We start from the raw sequence: 13,332 nt of genomic DNA, 5'->3' as shown, positions 1-13,332 counted from the left end.
TGATCTCAGGGTCCTGGGATTGAGCCCCACATCTGGCTCCCTACTCAGCAGGGAGTCTGCTTCTCTATCTGTCCCTCCTCACTGCTTGTGCTCTTAGTCCCTCTCTAAATAAATAAATCTTTAAAAAAAATGAAAACAATCACAGGTATATAAAATATATATACACGTAAATAAAGTCACTGGCAAAAATAAATATAGGATTTATTATATCCTCAAAATTCTATTCATGTTTTATATCTTTTACATGAAAGTAAAATAAGGACAAACTTCACAATAAACAGTGTTCCTTGAGGTTTTATAAACCTGATCTCAAAAGCTCAATTGTATCATGCTACTGGTAACAGATATTTTACCGTCAATTGTTATAATTGCTTTGAGCAGTAGTGTATCAGGAGCCATGTTGTAAGAGATGATCCTTAAGCAAAACTGGAGATAGTAAAGCCCATCTTAGGCAAATTAAATAGGTAATTTTTCCATAAACTTGCTGATATGTAGCCATTTGGTCTTTTATCTATTCCCAAAGCCAGTACAGCAAGAGAAACAAAATAAAATATAAGCTTTTAAGCCTGGATCCCATCAGTTAGGAAATGAAGACAATAAATGCTTTCTTCTTTGATGTAAAATTTATTATTTCCTGGAGTTAGAAGGAAAATAATGGTATTTTCATTTGAAACATATCTAAAAACCATTGACTTATTTTGTTTCATTATTTAAGTCAAACATTTTGTGATGGGCATTGTATCACCCAATGGTCCACAAATATGGTGAAGTGCTATCCCTATCTTCATTAGAAACCAAGCAGACGGTATATCTTTGTCATAGGTGCTGCTGGTGCTATGGCTTAGGGCAAAGGGAACTCATAGGAAGGCAAGTTGAGTCCTTCCTTAAAAAGTCCTTCTGGAGAAGATGACATTTGTACTGGCCTTTGAAGGATAGGTAGGGTTTCACCAAACATGGAAGAGAGTGAAAGAGCAATCAACATTGAAAACATGATCAATAAGGGCGTGTGAAGTAGTTTTAAAAGTCTCATCATCATCCTTGACTGGAAAACGAGGCAAAGATGAAAGAACTAGCATTTCCTTTTATATACAGAACTGACTTTTCCTTTAATGAGAACCCAGTAGTTCATTTGTTCAGTTATATAAACTTCATAATGGGCAATGAATTAAATTTACTAACTTTATTATAAAATCATATTTTTGCTTATAAATTTCAAGGCAAAAATATTAGTGGAAGGGGTCATAATATACTTGTGCTGAAAGAAAAACTTTACTATTACATCATGAAGTTTTAAAAATATATGCTTAGTTCCTAATAGCAATTCCTACTCTACCTGCAGAGTGACAGATAATTCTTTTGGGATTTATTTTTAAAATCTAATTTCAGCAGATTAACTTTCATATGGGTAATTGACTTGTTTTCCTTTTTAAATGTCGATGTCATCATTATATGAGACAATAAATGTTAGTTAAAAATATAAGTAATTTTAATAGAGAATAGCATCTGCTACAAGGCAGTTAGAGCCACTTATAACAAATCTCCCATATCTAATTATAAATACATGCCTTTTGTTATGCAGGTCCCTGTTTATCCAATATGGAAGGATCATAGAAATTAATGACCTTTTAATTTTATGTCTGTAAATGGACACAATGAAAGACACATACTAATTTCACAGCTATTAATAAATTCACAGAACACTTCAGATACATATATATGATCAAAATGTTTATATTTTTGAAAACTATATATGAAATTCGACTGCCCGATAATTATCTCTTTTTCATTGTGCTTATTACACATGGACAATCTAACATCAGGCATTCCTCCGAGTGATTGGGCCAAGGTGTGCAAGGGTAAACACCACCACGTTCCTAGTCAGTGTTCCATGCTTCAGTTCCACAGAGAATGCCTACCTCATGTGTTTTTCATTTTAAGTTCTGCTTCTTTGAATGCTATTTCCTCTCTTTTGGCTTTCACCAAGGTTAAAGGAATCTCTAGCAACTAAAAAATGCAAACGTCCAGTCATGTATTGGATACCTGCCCACTCAATGTCTAAACAACCCTAACTTTAAAGCTAACATGTTCATTTACTACTACTAACTCAACATCAAGATTCAACACCATGATTTTTTAAAGATATTGTGATGACTTCAACTAATATCACTCTTTTTTGTTCGGTGTCCAGGGATAGCGACAGGAGTGATCACCACAGAGGTGATCAATCTCTGAACATTAAACTCTAAACAGAATCCAGGGTAAAGAGCCTTTAATCCACCCTTGACACATACTACCCTCTCCTGACTATAGAGCATCTTGACATAAAGATATGCCTTCAGAACATCCAGATATTGAACCATTAATATTCTCATACCAACCAGGTAAAACCTAGACAGACATGTATGAACATAACATCAAGAAGCAATTCCACTCTTCCATATATAGGCCCTCAGAAGTAGCCCTTTCCTCTTCTCGTTCCTTAAAGGCCTACAGTGTTCGACGGCCAGAAAGACTAAATATTAGAAGTGAATACTGCTTTGCAGAAGCTTTTAGCAAAATCTTTAAAACCAGCGCCACCTTCAGCCCAGGGCGTGACCCTGGAGACCGGGGATCGAGTCCCGTGTTGGGCTCCCTGCATGGAGCCTGCTTCTCCCTCTGCCTGTGTCCCTGCCTCTCTCTATGTCTCTCGTGCATAAATAAATAAAATCTTTAAGGTAAAAAAAACCAAAAATACAAAAAACAAAACAAAACAAAAATAAAACAGTACCCTGGGAAAGAGAAGTACTAATTACTAGATAAAGAAATTACCAGGATTCAATTTTCAAAAGAGCTTCCCAATTATCCACACTCTTTGCTGCCCCATTATGAACACATATATTTGAAGAATTAGAATCTTATCACTAGGACCTTAGTTTTATAAATTATAATACATTAAAGACCCTATTTATTAGACCATCAATATTACAGTTTTCAAAGACATTTAGAAATGTGGTTCTTGCTTTCCTAAAAGCAAATAATACATGAAATTTCATTGTGGCGACCTTTTATATGCTGCTTCTTTATTTTGGTGTTTTGTTAAATGTTTATACGTTAAATCTCAGCCATAGACCCATGTGACTAAATTACTCATTGTATAGCATTTTCTCACATAAAATGTGAAGAAACAGCCTCCTGGAAGTTATTAAAAATACATTTCTAAGTATATGTTTTTGATATAGATATTCCCCCAAACAATTTAGTATAAAAAACATTGGACTCATTTGGCTTGTTAAAATAAATTGTGTGCTAATAACACGAGGATTTTTTTAAATCCATATTCCACTGCTGTTATCTCTTAATGTTTCTCAATTTTCTAACATTAATCATTTGTTCAAGAAATATTTTGGGTCCTTATTACACCCCTGGCATTGTACAAGCATAGGAGACATTAAGGTGCGTGAAAGAACAGAGTCCCTGTGGTGGGATCAGCCTGCAATGGTGGTAATTTCGGAGATATTTAGACAACATATCACCAGGATTTGATGACTGTCTGGATGGAAGAAGGGACAGAGAGAAGCTGAAGAAGACTCCTAGGTTTTTGGAGTTAATGGGAAGGACCCTGGCGGTGCCATTCTCAAAGCAAAGAAAACAAAAGAGGGAACAGGTCCAGCGGAAAAGGACCAAGATGAAGACTTGAGTGTGATATGCTTGAAAGATATCCAGATGTCCAACGTGTAATAGGCAACTGAGATCAGGACAGTTATCGGGCTAGAGATATAATTTAGGAGACAATGGAGACTGCACAGGATGTGTGGGTAGAAGGAAAAGAGGGAGTAGGACCAAACCCTGAGAAACACTAACTTTTAAAGGAAGGATAGAGGTAGAGGAGCCTGAAAAAGCAGCTGAGCAGCAGTGGCCGAAAGAGAGTGCAGGAAAAAAATCCAGCAGCATATGGTGTCAGAGACTCCATGGGAACAGCACATTCTGAGAAAGAAGTGAGAGCTAAGAAGTCCAGGGCTGAGAAGTATCTCTTGGATTGAACACTGGGGAAACCAGGCTGACTTTCAAGGGGTCAGCTTCAGGGGTTAGGGAAGTGAAGGAGAAGTAAGGGAGACAGTGATTGCAGACACTTCTTTCAACATGGAGAGAAAGAGACAGCAGAGAATAAGGGGGAAGCTGGAGTTTTCATTTTAAAACCTTAGAGGAAGGATTTTAGTTTTGAAAGAAAGGTGAGACTTGAAATCATTTAGTTTCTCTTGGAAGGGAAAGAAGAATGCAGAGATAAAAGCATGAAAGAGACAGTATCACCGACCTCACATAAAAAAGAAATACTTCCAACAATAACATGGATGAGACTTAGTTACAAATAAAAAAGTTTTCCCAAATCTGTATTATTCTCTCTCTCTCTGTGGAACACTTCCTGGTTGAACATTTACTAATATTCTTAAGTACTGCCTCCTTCCACATAAGGCCTGGAGTAGCTAACCACCAAACCATAACAAAAACTGAAATTATATTGCAAAATTGCAAGCTAGATGTAGGGATGTTGACTAAGAGGAATAGGGCTAAAGAAATAATTAGGCCACGTATAAGAAATATATCCAAAGTATTGCACAGTTGCTAGAAATGTGGCAAAATTTCGCCCTGAGCTTACTAGCGACCAAAGCAAAGAGAGAAACACAGTGTGTTACTTGGCTCAGTGTCTATAAAATAAGAGACAAACCAATGGCTCAGAAGAGACATAGCTTCTTCTCCTTAAATCAAGACCAGAGAAGAACTTGTCTCATTGTTCTCGCAAGATGACACAGTGAAGAAACAAATGCCTTCTTTACAACATGTCAACAACTGATAAAGCAGCAAATTTCAAACACCTGTTTCTTAAAATGTGCTCCAATATATCCTTTTTAAAAAATGATACCAGATGGCAATTAACTTGGGTTCCAAGAAGGCAGAACTCTAACATCTGGTTTGATAGATGGCCTAATTTTAGAATCTCTTATAGGAATGGAAAAGCTGCATGCCCTGCAAGTACTCATTCATAAATATTATTAAATAGCATTTCTCTCAACCAGCATTATAAAAAGTTTTATGCAGCAGAGGTTTAAGGTTGTGTTTTATCGCAAGAACCACATATGAGTGTAACCACAGATGCAAAGCAGTCCATCAGCCATGAAGATGTAGCGCAAGATGCCCCACCAGCTGGGCATACATGGAGATAAGACATCCAAGCTACCATACATTCTAGGTTGCCTAAGACAGTCCCAGTTTATGCCTATTTTACTAGCATAATTATTAATAGTGCCCCCTACACCTCTCAAATACATTCCTATTTGAAAAATAAGTTATATGGTCGTGTTGTTTATCACTGTTCACACTATCTACACCTGGAAAGTTATCAGTAATAGGCCCTTGGCCATTAGTTTGGAATCCAAAAACCAGACTTCTATCTTTTGGCAAGTGGGCATATAGTGACATAGAGCCCATCAGATTTAGTCAAGACAATAGCCGGAAAAAAACCATGTGAGGTGAAGCAGAGTTCTAGAACAAGTATTCCAAATTGGAGAAGCAGCAGAGAAAAGATTTCAGGGTCAGAGAGCCTCAAGGATTCAAGGATGACTACAAGCTAGCCAGGCCCATAAGGTCCATCTAGAGTGGCTTAAAAACATCCCCCAAATAGGCTCAAAGGCTGAGCCAGCAGCAATGATCAAGAAATATCAAGTGGCTGAGAGCCAACCACCCATTGACACACTCTTATATTAGAGGTTGAAGAAGCTAATCTCTAAGAATCTGAGTAAGGACAATTACAATATATAAACCCAAAACCTTAAAAATATTTATATCATTTGACTTAATGCCTTACTTGAAGAATTGATCTAGGAAAATAACCTACTATATTCTCAAAAATTACATATCGAGATTTTCATCAAATAGAGTAACAAAAAACAATCTAATTCTCCAACTACGTGAACTCAGTTTAAGTGTGATACATCCAAATGATTAATATTCGGGGAATTAAAAATCATGTTCTTAATATTTAGTGGAAAAATGTTAAACTGTAATACAAAAAGTTGTGTCTTTTGAATTAAATCTACACCCATAAATTTATATACATAAATATTTAAAAAATAAAAACAGTGACTACCTATGGCTTGTAAAGTGAGACTTATTTTTTCTTCATACATATGCTGTTTACATTTCCTAAATTTTACATAAGCATTTATTGCTTTTATAATTAGAAATTTAGCATTGCTATTACTATTAAGGTCAGATAACTTGTCTTTCTCAAAGCATTTTCCTAAAGTTTGCTAGACACTGGTACTACTTAGGATGTTGTACATATCACAACTGAAAAGGCTAATTTTCTTGGTCCAAGATTTGGCATAAAAGTAGTTTAATACCCTCACTCAGCTTGTTTTGATATTTACTAGCTACTCAGTGAGGTTTTCTAGCACTACGTAGAGTAGTGCATCCTTAGGACCAGGTTAGCAAGTCAGCAAATTTCTCTGGTGACTTGGCATTTGGCAGATTACGAGTGCCAGCAAAGGCCTAGGGTTATGGTTTCCCTGGAACACTTAAATAACGATAATTTAGACTTATGGAAGGAGAAAGCTTACACTGTCACCCAGCAGAGGAGTGGTTCCAAACTCAGGTTCAGCTGCTCGCTGCTCGAAAGCCAACCTTAAACAGAGATAGGCATTGGTGGGAAAGGAAAGGTGGTTTTATTCATTTATTCAGGAAGCCAGCAACATGGGAAGATGGCAGACCAGCTTCTCAAAGACCTTTTTTTTTGAGTCCAGGTGAAGCAGGAGACATTTAAAAGGGAAAACATGGGAACTAGTGAAGGGGCAACATGCAGGGAAAGCTGGTGCTCAGCAGTTAATCATTTGCCTTGTGAGGCTTCCAGATTTCTCTGCTCTGCCCAGTAATCAAGACTCCCAGGGGACTCTTATTGAAGATACCAGGGTTAGAGGAGGCTGTTTTTGAGTGCAGGCTGACAGTCTGGTCCTTTGTTCCTTAAGGCTAGTGGTCTGCAGGATCTCAAGGGAAGTATGTTAGTTCTGCTACAAACTATGGAATTTAGGTCAGCGAGCAATGAATGATAAGCTTAGGATGCCTGGGTGGCTCAGCGGTTGAGCGTTTGCCTTCAGTCCAGGGTGTGATCCTGGAGTCCTGGGATCAAGTCCTACATCGGGCTCCCTGCATGGAGCCTGCTTCTCCCTCTGCCTGTGTCTTTGCCTCTCTCTCTCCTCTCTATGTTTCTCATGAATAAGTAAATAAAATCTTAAAAAAAAAAATGAGTGATAAGCTTGAAGTGAGTTAACCCTGAAGACCAGTCAGGGTACCACTTTAGTAGAACATTCTACTACCTACACATCATTAACTGAAACTTTTGCATTTTTATAGTATGATGACTGGCAATCACAATAAGACTTGAAGGAAGACTTTTAAGTACTCTATTGCCGACAACAAAAATTAAATATTTGATATAATTTATCTCAGATATTATTTATTACACTTTGATTCTCTGAATATAAGATATATATAAAATTATATATATATGAAATATATATAAAATTCACTCAGTAGATGAATGTTAAGATTCACTCCAATCCTGAGATTTTTCTGATTGCAACTTTGACATATGGTAAATCTCCTTTCACCAGATAGAATAAATGAAACAGAGATTTTTCTGTACAAATCTATTTTTATTGAACACACATGTGGGGACGCCTAGGTGGCTCAGTAGTTGAGCATCTGCCTTCGGCCCAGGGCATGATCCTAGAGTCCCAGGATCAAGTCCCACATCGGGCTCCCTGCATGGAGCCTGCTTCTCCCTCTGCCTGTGTCTCCGCCTCTCTCTCTCTCTCTCTCTCTCTCTCTCTCTCTCTCTCTGTCTCTCATGAATAAATAAATAAAATCTTTTTTAAAAAATGAACATACATATGAGCACACATGCAGAAGTAACAGAAATTTAGAGAATATTATAAAAGCTTGCTCTTAAAAAGTTCAGATCCCTCAAACAGATTAATCCATTATCAAATTATTCCTCCAATGTAGCTGGAGTGTCTGTCATTGAGGGCTTTGCCAATAGACCTTTAAAAAGGTCTATTCAGGGGATCCCTGGGTGGCGCAGCGGTTTGGCGCCTGCCTTTGGCCCAGGGCGCGATCCTGGAGACCCGGGATCGAATCCCACATCAGGCTCCCAGCGCATGGAGCCTGCTTCTCCCTCTGCCTGTGTCTCTGCCTCTCTCTTTCTCTCTGTATGACTATCATAAATAAATAAAATTAAAAAAAAAAAAAAAAAAAAAAAAAAAGGTCTATTCAGTTATGTTAGAGAGAGAGCACAAGTGGGAGGGGCAGGGGGAGAGGAAGTCAGAATCTTAAGCAGACTCCCCACTGAGTGTAGAGGCCAATGTGGGGCTCAATCTCATGACCCCGAGACCATGACCTGAACCGAGATCAAGAGTCAGATGCTTAACTGACACACCATCCAGCTGTTCCTTGCCCATACATTTTTATTTATTTATTTTTTTTGCCCATACATTTTTAAAACAAGTCTAAAACTTAGTTTACTTTGGTTCTTGGTAATTTCAGAATCTATGTTTTCTGAAATACTAAATTATCTTCATTGTTTCAGTCAGGTTCAATTAGATGTGTAGTCACTTGGAGCTGAAATTACCCTGATACCATAGACATATTTAGCAAAACCAGTAAGTATCTCCTTGCTGACTTGGGGGAGGTTTGTGTTTAGGAACATATTTATTTATATTTTACTGCCAACTCACACCTAAATATGCTTTATTTTACAAAACTGTAATGGGAAATAATTCATGTTTAATTACATTTTCACTAATCATTCTCGTGCCATGAAATCCATGAAACTGGCATTAGACCAAAGTGATTTGATGTAAGTCCAGAAACAGCAAGAGCATTTGATGAAATTGTCTGAATTACAGAACCAGTACTTAATTTAGTGGCTCAGCACTTAGACTATTTAATTACATATCTTTTGCATTAATGTAGAAATGAAAACAAATGGCAGTTAGGTTGTTTCCATTCTATCTTAAGAGCACTATGACAAACATCTGAACAAAAAGTTTAAAAGCTTAATGAATCATTTTTGCATTTTATCTGCAAAATGTCAAAACTCTAAAACATTAAAAGCATCAAAATATTTATCACTATGTACTCAAATGTCAAATAAAGGTCTATTTCTTTAGTATCCACACAGTTGTTTTTGGTGTCACCATCAGCAGGACTATTACCCATTGAACATTATCTTACCTGGAAGCAAACTGTGAGTATAAAATACTGGTATGTGTTCCATTGTCACTTTTCACAGAGTCATAAAGAGTTAAATGATCATATCACTTTAATCAGTCTCACAATATTCCCTTATGTTTGTCTACTTTTCCAAAAATATGACATCAATATGTTATAAGCATAATGATTATAATAAAAAATTAGGCCCTAAGATTATGGCAATTAAATTTGAAGGAATCAAAAAAAAAAAAAGGAAATCATGAGTTATACAGCACAATGATCACTGGATCATATACTATTGTTTGGGTTCAGTTAGGGAAACAGAGCCATTACCTGTGTTGAAAATAAAGTGATATTAATGATAGAGGAATTAGAGGTTTTGTGAATGTGGGAAGAACTGGGCAGGAAACACATGAAAAAGCAGCAGCTTGAATACTGGAGAAGTCATTACTTATGAATTTAGCCCACAGCACTGGAGAAGGTGGCCAAGTCAGAGTCACTGAGAAGGTCAGGAAGCTATCAAACTTGGCTTCCATGACTGTGGAGAAGGGGATCATGGAGACACGTGTCTAGCGGTCACAGCGATGAAATGAGACACCTGGAGATGTCCATAGAGCTTCCACATCTGTCAACATCTGTCAACATTCTCCTACCATGTCCTCCCAAGAAGAGTAGCTTCTGCTCTATTTCCAACTTCCAAAACTCCCAGCAATACTTCTCATTGGCAAAGTCTTACACCAGAACCTACGGAGAAGTGAATTATTAGAAATACGGTTACCAGCCTTGGAAGAGTTAGTGTTTGGGTCACCTCAACATGCTGACCTCCACAAAAGACGAAACACAAAATCTCATATTATTTTATTTATCTCTGGATGATAGTTACCTCTCTGCTATCAATTCATGCTCTCCCTTTGATATCATGTAGTTTATTACTTATACGAGGTTAGTCATTGCTAACAAGCTTTATATTATATGAGAATTGAGCAGAGGAAAAGATTGGTTAATAAAAATACATATATTTGTATCAAAGCAAGGAAATAATACACATGACTTCTGTGACCCTTGTTTGTGAAACCACTCACATGGTTGTAGTTGGTGTTTATAATATCCTTCTTCCACTGCTATTTTAAATTCTCTCTAACCTTATCAAATGTCTTGGTTCTTTGTCTGTTGAACCCACATGTTTATACCTGAAGGGTTTGTGTCATTACCAGTGTGGTCTATATTATTTTGCTACAGATCACAAGAAAACTGAGTAGCACATTCAGAGAATCTTCCAAGTTGCAATCCAGTTCATCCTTGTACCACTGTATCAGACCAAGTCAATTTCCCTTGATAATCAGCTTTAATCTGAAATATATCCATTATAGAAATATATCCATTTCTACATGCTGTTCCAGTGGTACCCCAAGTGGCCAGGTGGCAGTCTCAACTTCCAGTTCCATGGTACTATTGCTGTGTCTCCTATAAACTAAAATCTCTAAACATATGGAGATTTAAGAACAGGAGAAGTATCTTGATAGTAGATCAGTAATTAAATATTGAGAAATGTCATTCTCATTTTCACTACATTTTGCTCTTTTTGTATTAACACATTCACCTTGGTGATGTCTTCAACCCCCATAGTGAGAGTAAATTTGTAGGGGCAGTCTCCTCATAGTCCAAAGGACCTAATGCAACACTCTGATTTTTAAAGTTCAGTGCTACTGCTACCTATACAATACACTGACTCCATGTCAGGTCCTGATGAACAAACGCACCTTTTCTGTTGACTCTCTTGCCCCCACTATCTTTTATCTTACTTTTAGTCTCAAATGTTAAAATGAGAACCTGAGTCAACAGCAGCAAGCAACAAAGTATTATCCCAAAACTCTTTAAATCATTCTCCTTGAGTCTAGTTGAAAGCAAGAAAGAAAAAAAATACATACTGACTGTAAAGGAGAAAGATTTCTTTTTTAGAAAAGAATTTCTAGATTTTAGAAATTTTAGAAAGATTTCTCTAAAATAGCGGCAGTAATGCATCCCTCTACAATCAGAATTCCTACTTAGTAAATATGAGCCATTTGAATAGAAATTCATACAAATGGGTTTCAGGAGACAGCAGTGAATATGAAGAAAAGGAGACAGTTAATGGCCACAGGCTATCTTAGCCTAGAGAAGAGAAAGTTATGAGGTGATAGTAATCTTCCTATATCTTTCTCATTTTCATCCAAAATAACTAATGAGGAAATTTGCGTTAGCAGAAGGGGAAAAATTCCTTGAGTAAAAAGATCAAAGAGGCTGGAATACATTATTGAAAGGAAACTTTATGAGACTTGTCTGTGGTTCCTGAAAAACAGTCCTGCGTTAAGAGAGCGATAAAGTAGGCAACCCATAAAGTCCTCATAATTTCTAGGTTTTTCATATTGTGTCTCATTTACAGAGAGGATAAGTGGCCCCAAATGTCTGGCGATATAATATAAATGTAGCAGTGACATCACTATCTTATGTCCGTTCCAGGGGTGGGAGGAAGGTTTGAAGAGGCCAACTCTGGCAAGTGTACGTTCTACTTTCTCCCACGTAGCCTTCTCTTACCCCTCAAGAGCCCCATGAGATCTGTGTCATTAACTCCATGTTGCAAATGTGGTTATTTAAGATTACACAACAACCGGAAGAGAAAGAAGAGGGCCCACAGAATACTTACTGAGCTCTCATGAATAGAAGCATGGTTCCATGAATAAAGTTTCTTCCACACTTTCTAACCAGTATTAAAATAACTTGGCAGATAAGCACCAGCACAAGCATAAATCATAAACAAGGACATATGTGATTAATAAAAGAAATATCTCCAAAATCATTGTTACTGTTAAATTTTCTCAAAAGTTGTCCGTAGAAGAGACGCTTCTATGATGTATGATGTAGAGACAGTTTGTGCTTTGGAGTTCATTAGATGTTTTGAACCCTCTGATGGATATGAAGAGTGTTGTTACTTTGGAAAATCACCTAATCCCTCTGAGCCACTATTTCTTCCTCTGTAAAAATGGCAAAAACAACATATATCCTGTGTTCTGAGTAGAAATTTCCCTATAAAGTACATTTTTTCTTCCCTTTTCCCCCTTCTGCCTTTATTTGTTCATCGTCTACCTAGTGTGGCTCCTCTAATTAAGACAAAATGGACTCCATCTTGCGCTAGAGTCAAATTTAAAAGACAAATTGCAGGACAAATATACAAGATAATCAGGAATTACCCAATGCTTTGAATCTATCAGGAGAATCTGCAGGCCTAATGGCATCCTCCTCATTTAATAGTACTTTTCAAAAGAAGTACCATATGAGCCACATATGTAATTTTAAGCAGTCTAGTAGTCACATTAGAAAAAGTAAAAAAGGGATCCCTGGGTGGCGCAGCGGTTTAGCGCCTGCCTTTGGCCCAGGGCACGATCCTGGAGACCCAGGATCGAATCCCACATCGGGCTCCCGGTGCATGGAGCCTGTTTCTCCCTCTGCCTGTGTCTCTGCCTCTCTCTCTCTCTCTCTCTCTCTCTCTCTCTCTCTCTCTCTGTGTGTGTGTGTGACTATCATAAATAAATAAAAATTAAAAAAAAAAAAAAAAAAAGAAAAAGTAAAAAAAAGACCAGCGAAACTAATTTTATAATATTATCATTTCAAAATGTAATCAATACAAACATATTGAGATATTTTCTTTTTTCTTTCATACTGAGCCTCTGAAACCCGGTGTGTATTTTACACTTACACATTTCAACTCTTGCCACATTTCAGGTGCTCAGCAACCACATGTTGCTCATGACTCCACATTGAGCAGCTCAGCACTAGATCTCAGTCTTTGGAGCAGAAGTAAGCATACATAGCAGAAGCCATGGAAGGAAGCAAACTCCCTACTCTTGTAGAAATGACAAGTTGCTAAAGATTTTACTGTAGCCCAGATCTCAGGTCTGTGCAGAGTTCCTGGGACAGAAATCAAATGCCTTTTGGGCAACCTCTGACCTCTTCATGAGCTTCTTTGTGACTTGTTAGAGATTTTTGGTTATGGGCCTATGAAACAAACAAAAGAAATATTAGTCTTGAGACTGACAGGATAAACTCCCAAAT

The 13,332-nt window shown here is 37.3% G+C and overlaps 1 long non-coding RNA gene across 2 annotated transcripts in view; it reads right to left on the bottom strand.

The window, feature by feature from the left end:
- Positions 1 to 8,406: 8,406 nt before the first annotated feature.
- The window catches only part of LOC121479722, a 90,580-nt gene continuing 85,654 nt past the window's right edge, over positions 8,407 to 13,332 (bottom strand). For both annotated transcript variants that reach the window (XR_005984808.1, XR_005984809.1), the window contains one exon: positions 8,407 to 9,987. This is a non-coding gene — a long non-coding RNA (uncharacterized LOC121479722). The remainder of the gene's footprint in view (positions 9,988 to 13,332) is intronic.

The sequence above is a fragment of the Vulpes lagopus genome, chromosome 21 (genome assembly GCF_018345385.1).
Source record: "Vulpes lagopus strain Blue_001 chromosome 21, ASM1834538v1, whole genome shotgun sequence".
In the NCBI taxonomy this organism is placed as follows: Eukaryota; Metazoa; Chordata; class Mammalia; order Carnivora; family Canidae; genus Vulpes; species Vulpes lagopus.
This window is presented reverse-complemented; position numbering and strand designations above follow the sequence as displayed.